Source organism: Rattus norvegicus, chromosome 7, assembly GCF_036323735.1.
Source record: "Rattus norvegicus strain BN/NHsdMcwi chromosome 7, GRCr8, whole genome shotgun sequence".
Taxonomy (NCBI): Eukaryota; Metazoa; Chordata; class Mammalia; order Rodentia; family Muridae; genus Rattus; species Rattus norvegicus.
In genome coordinates, this window is record NC_086025.1 from 72,511,981 (window position 1) to 72,524,813 (window position 12,833).

Below are 12,833 nucleotides of genomic sequence, written 5' to 3' on the forward strand. Positions count from 1 at the left end.
GTATTTTAGCAAGCATATTTTCAAATTATTTTCTGGTTATATGTTGAGATAAGAGGTATAGGCAGGTAGAAAATTAAGAGTGTTACTTTATTTATCATAGTCTTCAGGGGTTTGAAGTTTTTAAAGGCATTTTTAGGATCACATTATTGTATAACATGGGTAGCCTGTCTAATATGATGATTACATATCATATTCTCAATAATACCATATTTTAGAGGAGAGTCTCATGGAAACAAAGTCAACATAAGGCAAGAGAGAGGTAGCCTTCAAGGCAAAGGCAGTGAGCAAGGTGTGCACCGTGACACACACACGAAGAGGCAGCACCAGAGGCGTGGGGCTTATCTAACTGACAGAACACTTTCTAGAGTGTGGGATGCCTGGGAAACAAGCATTAGCACCATTTACAGACAGCCAGATACGTAAAACAGTCAAGCAATAGCGGATAAGGAAGACGCTTGCTCAGTGAGTGGCATCACTCACATAAGGATCAATAAGCCCCAGGTCCAGCACTCAGGGGCAAAGACAGGCCCATCTATGTGAATTCCTGGTCTGCCTGCTCTACAAAGTGAGTTCCAGGACAGCTAGGGCTACACAGAGAGACCTTGTTTTTAAAACTATAAACAATTAATTAGTAGTCCTTAAGAAGCAATAAAAATGGTTCTTATTTAAAATACCTGACAAGTTTGTTTCAGTGTCTTGGAGCAAAAAGATGCTATAGCTAAGAGTTTTGTTTTCCAAACCTCAAGTTTGAAATCTACACTACTCTTTAGTAAATGAATGTTTAAGGACTTCAAATTTTTATAACTTTTGACCCTTTAAGGTTTGGAGAAAGATGAAGTACTGACAAAAAACTAATAATACTGAGCAAGATAACTGCATAATTTTCTAAGTACAATACCAGAGTACAGGCAAAGACCTGGGCACATTTTACATACACAATTCTCTGCCTGTGTCATGTCCATGGGATCCCCATCAGGCAATGCTGATGTATACTAAGTTTTAAAACTTTTGTTCAAGAGTGAAGTGATTCCGAAATTTAGATTTTTTTAGTGGAAAGAGTTGTTGGCTAGAAGCCAGACATGAATAATACTGAAAATTGGATTTTTTATTTTGAGAGTGAATTGTCTTACCCTTTGGAGTTTGGCTAGTTTACCATGCATGACAACAACCATAGCATTCCTTTTTCTGCTGCTAGGACTTTATACTCACCTCACTCCAACATACAATCCAGCCACTAAGATACAATTGCACTCATTCCTAATGTGGGGCTGTCTTTCCTTAGTGGCCTGTCTCCCAGTCATTCCTAGGTTAACCTTTCTCTTTTAAAGAAAAAATGCAGAGTGGTTTTTGTCAATGAAAATTATGTTCTTTTTAGCTTTCATATTAATAGCTTTTTAAGTTGAAAGACATTTTAAGAATCATGTTTTCTTTTTAACGAGAGGCATTATACCTATGGTCTTTATCCATTTTGGTTTTCTCTAAGTGCCACTTAACAAAAACTACTATTGAGTTATATGTTTTTATATGTTATATCCAATTCCCCCCAAAATTATCTTATAAAGGAACTGCAATTAAGTATTGAATGTTAGGTAATCAACTGTTATAAAATAAAGTTAGATTTTTGACTGTTATATTGGTAGCCTGTGGCAAAATATAGAAGGTATATTTATCTACTGTTAGAAATAAATATTGAATAATTTTGTGTTCTAAATTATAAAAGTTAGGTTGCTTACTGTTATGAAATATAGAATGATGAGGAAATAGCATATAAAATAGGAAGTAGCTTATGTACAGTTACAATGTAAAGAAGCTGCGTGAGTTCCATTACAAAGCAGAGGAAGGTTAGAAAATTGAGTGTCACCATCCAGTAAGTCAGAAAATGTCACACCTAATCCAGTGCTCCAAGTCTGAGACAACTCACATGAGACTCAAAGCTGTAGGCATTTAACACATGCTACACTGTGAGCTATAATCCCGCAGTGTCAATGATGGTGTACAAAGCTCTGTGTTCAGCATATTAAATATTAGACTGGTGTTCTCAGAATTGGAAGAAGAAAGTATTTGTAATAAGAATATAAGAGAAGGTGTACATGTGATTTCTAGTTCATCAAAGATTTTCGCAGGCTTTTTCCTCAGAGAAGAATTCCCTCAGAGAGAATCCAAGTTTCATGCTCTGGGATTCTCTTAACATGAACGTGACTAAGCCTTCCATTCTTGGCAGTGATTTATTGATTCACTTATTTTTCTTCTCCGAAATCAGTGTTTTTCTCATTGACTCAGAAACATGTAATTTGTCGATGAAACTTAGCAGCACACATTATAGTTGACCTGAGATTTATATGATGATGAAGTAGCATAATCTTTCACAATTAAATATCAAATAGCATGAAGACTTAGATATCTAAACATAACATTTCAGTTTTGAATTAGCTGTATTTTCATCTTGTATCATTTTTAAAACAATTCAATATAAAGTGTTTTTTAACTATTTAGACATATAATAACTGAGTGTTGCCTTTCTTTGGGTCTCTTCTCTTGCTTTGTGCTATGTCCTGATCACTTATTTCTCTAAGACATCAGTCCCCCTCGGTTAGGGCTCAGGCAAATGGTCTCATTTTATTTTCCTCACCTCCTTAAAGTCCCTGCCCTTTAATGCAGTCATATTCTGAGACACTGCCGTATACATGTAGATTTGGAAGCAATTCAGTTCAGACCACAGCATAGCTCTACAAATTAGCTAATGATCATTTAAATTAACATTTGAGGGACTGGAAAAATGGCCCAGAGACCAGTAGCATGTACATGTTGGAAGACCTAAGTTTGTCTCCCAGCATCTACACACTGGTTTACAACCACTGCAGTTCTAGAAAGTCCAAGGACCCTTTAAGGCACTTACACATACCAGGAAGGTAATGTGTGCACATGAAAATGTACAGGTACACACACACACACACACACACACACACACACACACACACACACACACACACAAAATACATATAAAACAGATTAACACTTGCATACAGTATGAAAGGTATATTTTATTATAATGTGGGTAATGATCTAAAAGTCAGTGTCTGAAGCTATATTATTTTGAACATTTTAGTTGATTTTGTTACTTTTTATTTCTCCCTTTTTCCCTGTTTTCTTAGCTGTCCTCTCAAATTACTTAGAAAATATTCTGAATTTCTTCCTTGAAGTTCACTTTAGTTTTTCTTAACTCTAAAATCACATTCAAGTATGATTCTTTTAGTCTGAGTTTGATGCTGATATTCAGGCAAAGACTTGTTTTATCATGGTATTTATTGATTTCTATCTCCAGCCATATAGTCACAATTAGAGGAAGGGTGCATTAAAAGAATATTTTGTTATGAATAAGTTGTTTGAAATGGCTGAAACAACAGCTTACATTTTTGTAGCACAGTATAAAATGGCATCCAAATTGCATTTTCTTATTTTTTAGTAAATAAAATGTTCCTAAAAACTAATCAAAGAAAGGTTTTAAATAAAATTTAGCTTCCTGCAGAGAAAAGCCTTGGCCTGTGGGGCAGCTTCAGTCCGTACAAGCACAGTCTGTGCCTGTGCTGCCTAAGAACATGGACACAGTTTTATTTTACCTCCAGCAAAAAGAAGAGTGTTACTCTTCTATGCTTCCACATTTGTTTCTCCAAATGTGACCAAATTGATGTTTGCTAACAACTGATGTGGACCACAGAAAGGAAAGAAGTCTTGCTTAATGTGCTCCAGGATTTGTATGAAAAGTAAATGAAAAGTAAAGAAGGAATGCAGTGAGACAGGCAGTGCCACGCCATGTAGTGTAGTGAGATCAAGTGTTGATGCACACACGCTGCAGACATGAAATGCTCATGCGTGTGTCGAAAGCTTTAATCCCAGACTGGGGCTACCTTTGACCCTTTAGTTCCCAAATAAAAGACACACACAACCTTATTATTTACAATAAGCTTTAATCAACACTAGAGCTGGCCAGATTCCTACCCTCTATGCTATTAAAACCCATTTCCTCTCGATTACCCTGAGTGATTATTTACTATGTTTCATCAGAATTGCTCTTAACTCCAGTTTACTAGCCCTCAAAGCTAACTGTCTTGACTCCTAACCCACTCGACTTTATCTTCCTCCTCTTCCTCCTCTCCTGCTGCACCTCCTCAGACCTCCAGCCCAGGATCCTAAACCCCACCTATGTCTCTTCTGTGAGCTGTTGGCAGTTGGCATCTCTGTTTACCAATTAGAAATAACATTGCAACATCCCTTGGTCTATGTGAGAACTCTCTTATCTCTGGGGCAACTAGGTCTTGGGGGCCAACCTTTAGCATTACAATATACAGCAACAGACCGAACCTCAACACACAGCAATGGGTTTCTTAACCTTTTCATGGACGGGCAAGGTGCTCTCGAGACCTAACACTTTCTGAGGCATTGATAGCAGTTAGAGGCTGGGAAGGAGGGTGTCATTCTCTTTAGTGATGTGGGCATTGGTCAGGTGCCCTTGTTCTATTGAGTAACCTCCCACCCACTCTAGGCAAGAAACTATAAATAGACTCAGTGGGTCAAATACAAGAGAGGTGTGAAGGTAGGGGAGGACTGCTTGGGAAGAAGGAAAGTGTCAGATGAACGACGGGCATAGGGGTGGCGGTGACCAGCATTTGTTATGTAGATAACATGAAACTGCCAAGCAATTATAAAATAAGAGATATGCACAGGAAGATTGTCGAAAAAACACATGAGAACATATGTGCCCTCTGAGCCAGTCATGCACTGAGTACCTGCTGGTTACTTGTGTTTTGTCCTACAGTCTGTTTATCTCCTATTTCTTGTCTTTCTTATGAAAATATGCATTTTTGAATTTTTATGAATGAACATGGATGTGGATATTGAAGGCAAGCTAAACTATTTTTTCTTTTTTTCTTCTTTCATACATTACATTCTGACTGCAGTTGACCCCCCACTCTTCCCAGTCCTCCCATCCCACCTCTCCTCCATCCCAGATGTACTCCACTTCCATTTCCCTTCAAAAAAGGAGCAGGCCTCTGAGGGATATCAACCAAACATAGCATAAGAAGTCACACTAAGACGAGGCACAAATGCTCATATCAAGGCTAGATGAGGCAATCCAGGAGGAAGTAAAGGGCCCCAGGAGCAGGCATAAGAATCAAAGACAGCGCTCACCCCCACTATTAGGAGTCCCATGAGAACACACAGCTAAGTGAGTATAAGGTATAGCTCACACTCATACAGGGTCCTTTGTGGTCACTTCAGTCTTTGTGAGCCCTGATGAACCCTGCTTATTTGATTCTGTGGGCTGTATTCTCCCATCCTTGGCCCCTCTGGCTCCTGCAATCTCCCCTTCTGAGAGCTTCCCTTGCCTAGTGTTTGGCTGTGGGTCTCTGCATCTGTTCCTGTCAGCTGCTGGATGAGGCCTTTTATCAAGCTAAAATAAGCTAAAAGCATGCTTTGGGAAAGTTTTTGAAAGTAATGACTGTTTTAGCAGTTTGTACCAATATAAGGGTAAGGAAATTCTCCAAGAAAGAGAATAGATGTGCTGTTATATAAGGTTTAAAAATAAAAGGATATGGTTATTGATTTTCATTCAGAGTTAGTGATAAGAATGCTAGAAGGTAATTTAGGGTTCTGATTTTGTTACATGAGAAAACTTGAGATAAATTAATTAACATTCTTTACAATATCTATTACTTTTTATCTAAAAGTTGAGTGTATCATAATCTATGAAGTGCTACACATACATTTCCTACTTTGGAGACAGCCATGCAAAGACCATGAGTTAACACTTGACTTTTACGAAGTCTCGTCAGTAATTAAACACTTCATTTAATCTCATGGCCTAGTTTCCAAAATTAAGTTGGAAATATATTTTCCCTTAAAATGTATAGATTTTATTTATTTAATTTTATTAAAAGTATTCTCAGAAATCCTTGAGCCTACATAATTTTGATACTTATGCTAGAATATGATTTAGAGATGATAATTATGTATATAATATTTAGGAATAATTTCTGCATATAATAATTTATGGGTAAGTTTTAATAAACTTGAACCTTTAGTCAGTCAGTCATCTAGGTCACTATGGAATCATCTGCATGTAATTTCAATTTAATATGAATAATTATACTTTAAATATACCTATAGTTTTGATTTGTTATATAAAGTCCCTATGAGACCAGAAGAAACTGTAATTTTTATATGTATTAGGTCAAAGTCTGCTAATGTTTTTCTAAACATTTGGAAATGTGATTATTTCTATTTCATCAGCTTTGTGGATTTTAAAATAATATACAAACCTGAAAACAGTATAATGAAAGCTTAGAATGTCCCACATGGAAGAAGGAATCTTCTGGAAGCTTAGAATATGTCTCACATGAAAGAAGGAAGCTTTTAAAAGCTTAGAATATGTCTCACATGAAAGAAGGGAACTTCTGGCAGGTGACAGTATGTATCACTGTGAAGTATAAGTTTATAAATGCTATGTGCAATTATTATAATTATTATGTAGCATTAGACCCAGTACTTATTATCATAGCATGTGAGATAGGAGTGATTTTTAAGACTTTAAATTAAACTTGATTTCAATATATTGGCTAAAACCATTAGGTCAATACAACTTCCTTTCATTCTTGTTTTTGTTTTTGTTTTTATTAATCATTCCATTTGTTTACATCTCAAATGATATCCTACTTCCTAGTTACCCCCTCCACCAACCCCCCCATCTCATGATATCCCAGTTCCCGGTTACCCCCTCCACCAAACCCCTATCCCACACCCGGCCTTCCCCCTACCCTTTGCCTGTATGAGAGTGCTCAGAAGTGTGCTTGGCTCTATGATTAAGTATTTCAGGGCTTTTCTGTGGTTAGGAATAGGAGCAAGCTGGAATTCCCCAGGGCACAGACATAATAGATACTTTTACTTCTTAAGATTGACTCCATTTCTGTCCACCCACAAATCACCTGAATCATGAGGAAGTGATTTCTTCTTCGTGGGATGGTTGAGCAGTTAGGGGCATTTGCCACTAAGATGGGACCTAATTCTTATCCCAGAAACCCATATGCTGGAAAGGAAAACTGGTCCTTGCAAAAATGTCCTCGGACTTCTCTGACAGCGTGCACGCACACGCCTGCTTCAGTAGTGTGCAAACGCCTCCTTTCTCAAGGTTGTTCTTATAGCTCCACTCTTCGGTTATTTTGTCTTTACTTTCTTAAAATTATCTTATTGCACTTGTAAGTCAAGTGATTCTAGTACTGTCATTGTATTCTGATTATATGCATCACTCCACATGAATTCTTTTCTAACTAGCAAACAGGAAAGAAAATCTTTATTCTAAACAGCATACCAACCTAATACTTTAAACTATAATTAATTCCACTTTGTTTCTTTTAGTGTCCTAAAAGATAATATTTTTTAATATCTTAAATGAAGAGGAACAGAAAGACATTAATATGTCAAGAATGGTCATGGTCAGTTTGTTAGACGCCTGTTTCTCACTGAGCCCGTGAGGATGCCTGAAAGCACTGTGTTGTTCTTAATGACAGTAGTAAAAGGAATAAAAGTATACTTCAGTGCCAGCTGACTTTCCTCTGCTTTTTAAAGCAAGCAGAGTTCTCTGAATCCTTTTTTGCACATGGGAACGTATTTGCTACCTTGTTGTGTGGTGCCTTCTTCTTACCTGCAACTCAAAGCTGCATGCCTGCATGTCCCTGCAGCTAGAATGTGTGCTGCAGCATTCAAGAAAAAATCTGCAGAGAGGTAGCATCTGAAGGAAAGAGTGAGCAATGAAGGGAGGACAGGAGGGAGGGAAAGACGGACAGATGAGTGGCAGGGAAGGGAGCAGAGGAAAGAGGCGAGGGGAGTAGGCATCCATCCAGCATTCCACAATCCAAGCATGGAAATGGGTAAGCACAATTAATGCTCATAGGGAAGAGCCATGTGAGATCAACAGGCCATGTGGTTAGCAAAGCCACTTGAGACTGAGAGCAAAGCAGTCAGCGACTTGGAGATTCCTGTTAATAAGCTTTGTACTGCATAAAGAAAAGGACGTGTTAGATACAGGGCAACTTACAGCTAAGAAGCTCTTGAGCATAGAAGACACTGGAGGACAGCCAGTGGTAGTATATTAAGGTAGAAATATATAAGAATCAGGTATATTTTATTTAGGATAAAATAATGGAAAATTAGCTGGATCTGATTATGAGGAACTTTCTGTGTTACCATTAAGTATATGTTAGTCATTTTATTTTATGCTTATTTACATTACTTAAATTATATGTAATATTTAACTGTTTACATTATTTTAGCACATATTTTTAAGGATACAAATATCTATATTCTTGCATTCTTCTATACTGCTTTTCTAAATTTTTATCAAATTTACGATATTATAGGTTTTGAAGATTTTTAGGGCAGTCACTATTATGAGCAAATGTGGGCATTTAGAATATTTTAAATACTAATGAAACGTAAAGACAAGGAGTTCTATGTAGAGGCTACTACTGTAACCCAGGCAGACTTGACTAGTGCTCCATCCACGTGGTCTCTGGAGGTCTAGCAGGCCCTCCTTCTTCCTGTTATGCGAAGGTTAAAGGACAGTGGACCCGAGTCACCAGGCCTGCCATATGCCTGAAGGTCATGACCACAGGGACTCTCAGGGCATTTCAGGTTTCCTAATGTCCTTGCGGTTCTCAGATTATTATTTAGCTGTAGTCCTCCCAGTATCTTGGTCTCTCTAGTACCTTCCAAGGTATCAGTATTTGAAAGAAAGGCCCATTTATACCCCTGCTCATTAAGTTTGTTCTGTACCTGCCTGCTTCAGAGTCTCAGGTCCTGCTGCTGAGACTCTTTATAGCAACACTTGCGATGCTAGCTGTGGTACCTCACACCTGGGGTATGACTAAGAAAGCTAATCTGAGTGTCGCATATATTACTCAAGCATGTAAATATTCTCTAATCATAAAAATTAGGTAATGAGCCATGTAGTACCTAAAGATGGCTACAAAAACCAACTCCAACCAATTCCAAGTTTTTGTGGTTAGGCCAGGTTTCTTTTTATTTCTTTGTAATGTTTTTAAAATGATTATTTTAAATTGTATTTTTTAATCTTCCAACTGCCATCTTGTCAGCCTTCCTCTCTTGTGTACACACACACACACACACACACACACACACACACACACCAGCCTTCTTTCCCCTTTCATGTCCCACATGTCCTCATGTTCTGCTCTCCCCATCTCCATCTTCAAGCCCTTTGCTTACCCTCTCATGCATTTCGCTCTAGTTTCATGATATTTTTTAGTTGTGTGTAGACCATAAAAGCTTCTGACCCAAGCTTCTAGGGGAGCTGTCACTCGTGTTGGTTGATGAAGCGCTTTCCTCATGTCTGGGTCTTTCAGCTTGGAGTAAGAGCTGACATTTTATTCTGCCCTCTCTTGACTTTGATGTGCATGAAATGGTTTCTTAGTAAGGCTCTGCTCTCAAAAGAAACAGATGACATGCTGTGTCATATGAGAATGGCTTATTTCTATTAACATGGCTAAGGGCTCTGCAGTGTCTGAAAAGGGCAGACTTCAGCTCCAGAGTAAGACAGAACATTCAAATCATATGCATTTGCAATTTCACAGGAGAATAAATGGAAGGAAAATAAGTCTAAATCAGTATATAGTCTATTTTTAATATTCCAAGTAGATCATATATAGATCATTAATATGTTTTCTATACATAGGTAGAGTTTTAAAATTGTATTTTGGGAAGGGAAACGATAAATTATCTAAAGTTGTTTGTAAACCATAAGAATTACTCAAACTTTAACTGGTTATAATAAAAGGTTGGTATTTTTCCTGATTTGAAACTTTCCTTTGAATCAAATATAACTAGTTATAGTTAACAGTTTTCATAATAACAATATAAACTAGAAGGTCAGGTTTAATGGCTTCTTCATTTGTGAGACATGGGATTAGAAAGTACTTTATTCAGGTCTATAGCTAGTTCCAAGGTTTTCAGGGTGACATATTTGAGGTGAGAGCTTAATGGTGGGCAAAACTTTGGTGTCCTCTAAGACTAGAGCTAATATCACGAGAAATAGCTATTGAGTCAAGTATTTTTGGTCCATTTGAAGCTAAATTGACCCAAGAGGAATTTACTTTCTCTGTTGTTTTTATCTAGACTCCAAGAAATCAGAGAACTTTCTTAAGATTGCATGGCTACTTGAAGTAGTCATAAACTATTACAGGAAAAATAGTTTAATTATAACCAAAATTATCTGACTACATGTTTATTTTTCACTAATATTGTTTCTAGAGTATGTCTTTATGGCATGAGGTTAGAAATTGTTTTTTAGAAACACACTAGAAGAAGTTGTATTTCTGTGTCTTAGCTTTGGCTTCTATTGCTGTAATGAACACCACAACCAAAGTTTGGGAGGAAAGTGTCTGTTTAATGCAACTCTTAAGTCATACTCCATCACTGAGGAGGAGGACAGGAGTCTGGAGGCAGGTCCTGATTCAGACTCCATGGAAGATTGCTCTGTGGCATGCTCAGCCTGCTTTTTTAATACTGCCCAGGACCACCAGCAGCAGCCTGTACCACCTGCAATGTGCTGGGTCCTCCTATATCAATCACCAGTCAGCAATATGTACTACAGGCCTAGCCACAAACCAATTGGGTGGGGGCATTTTCTTAACTAAGGTTCCGTCTTCTAAAATGATTCTAACTTGTGTGAAGTTGATAAAACCTAGCCAGCACAATTGGTCAGATTTGCATTCAGCTATTCATCCAGCAACAGCAACAACAAAAGCAAATTCGTGGTTTTTGTCATCTAACACAAAGTTTAAAGAGCAAGCCAAAAGCTGGAATTACTACTTATTTAAGTGTTCTTTCTGCTCCATTCTTGGAGGGAGCCTTTCAGTCACAGAATTGCTACTGCAGCTGAGTGTTCTAAGTAATTTCAGCCAGAGAAGGAGATTTCAACACCCATCCCAATAGACTGGACCCATATAATCAGAAATATAATGGCCTTTTCCAGCCCCATCCTCTAGATTCCTGTCCATGCATTAGTGGCCACACTAGTCTAGTTTTCACCCTAGCTGTAAGGGACCCTAGAAAATGAAGTTTTGTTTTGCTGGTTACTAGACTACCAAGATCAAGCTGTACTAGTTCAGTAAAGAAAGGAGGAGGAGGAAACATGTTGGATTTGCATTCTGCAGTAATTGACACAAGTAAATAGCCATTATGTACTCACCAATACAAAAAGGCCAAGAACCTGTTCGTTACTCTCAAGGGGCTAAATATTGAGATGATATCGGTGTCTCCTTAACAAGTAACCAATATTACTTCATGATTAAAGTGGAGAATCCATATACCACCTTTTTTGAAATCTAATTGTGTTTTGTGCCTTTTGGCTATCACAAAGAATGGAGAGAATCAGAAAGGGCTGTTTTGAAGAAAGAGAGAATAAACTTGTCTTTGGCTGTATTGAATGTAAATACCACAAGCAGGAGATATCCTGTTAGTAATATGCACAAATATGATTCAGAAGTGGGCAAGTGGACAAGACACGGGAGAGAGATCTGGTAGTCATTATTTGGTCATTAACCCCTAAGTAATGAATTAGAACATCCCTGGAATACTATGTATAATGAAAAGAAAAGGATTTAGATGGAAACTGTGGACAAATGTATCAAATAATTATAAGGATAGTGAACTGAGGAGAAAACAATATTGAGGAAGGACAGTCTAAGAACACAGGGGAGAAACCACACATGGTGCTATCTGAGAAGCCATCCCAGAGCATGTCAGGAAGAGACGGAAAGCAAGAGAAGCGTGAAGTACTGACTTGCAAACAGGTATCACAGTGATTGTAGAACAGTTCATAAGTGCAGAAGTAAAATGGGTTGGGTTAGCAAATCTCCTTATTGATGACCTTTACAGCAAGCTCAGCTCTCTAAGCCTGGGACTTCTTTTTAGAAACCGGCATAGGTCTTACTTCTGGAAATTTGGGGAATTAATGGAAATAAGTGAAAGATACTTTGCAACCATGCATGAGCTGACTGTGAACAGAATACAGAGTTCCTACAGAGCCTGACCTTTAGGAAAGTCAGAATTACCTACTGGTAACAGTTCTTCCTTTACAAGTCTTTCAGGAAAAATAATTTACTAAATTATTTTTCTTCAGACCAAGTAATTATAGCCAGGTTCTTGAGTTGGTACTGGCCTATATGACTCCTTTTTGATTGTGGTTTTTACCTAGTGCTGCTATTGCTGGTTATGCTCCAAAGATTTCTTTGTATTATTATTTTATAGATGTATTTTTCCCTTTACGACTCTTGGTAAATCCTGCCTCCTACAACTCTTTCCCTCCTACAACTCTTGGTAAATCCTGCCAACAGAGCCCATATTTCTAATCTTTGTCCCCACTGGTGTGCCCAACTGTGCATACATTGACCACATGATGAATTAAATTAGCCACAATTTTTATTGTTTTATTTGTTTGGTTTTGTTTCATTTTATTTTGAGCTAGTAGGGATTAAACCTGGAGTTTCATGCATGCTAAACAAGTTTACTACTTCTAAGGTATACCCAAGCCCATGGTGGGAACTTTCATACCACAATTAACAACAAACTCTTTACATTATAATTTTTCTCTCCAGAAAGCTGTACTCTTCATGGAAATGAAAAGTTTCAGTGACTCCAGTACTGTCACAACAAAATCCCATGTTTTGATTTGATGCTTCATGAATACTCTAGCTTATTGTCAACATCAATGCTAATTATTCTGTTCATATACATTTTTGAGTATTTGTTGACTTACTACT

The 12,833-nt window shown here is 37.6% G+C and overlaps 1 protein-coding gene across 48 annotated transcripts in view; it reads left to right on the plus strand.

Moving 5' to 3' along the window:
• Rims2 (regulating synaptic membrane exocytosis 2) overlaps positions 1-12,833 on the plus strand; it is a 511,056-nt gene that overhangs the window by 378,977 nt on the left and 119,246 nt on the right.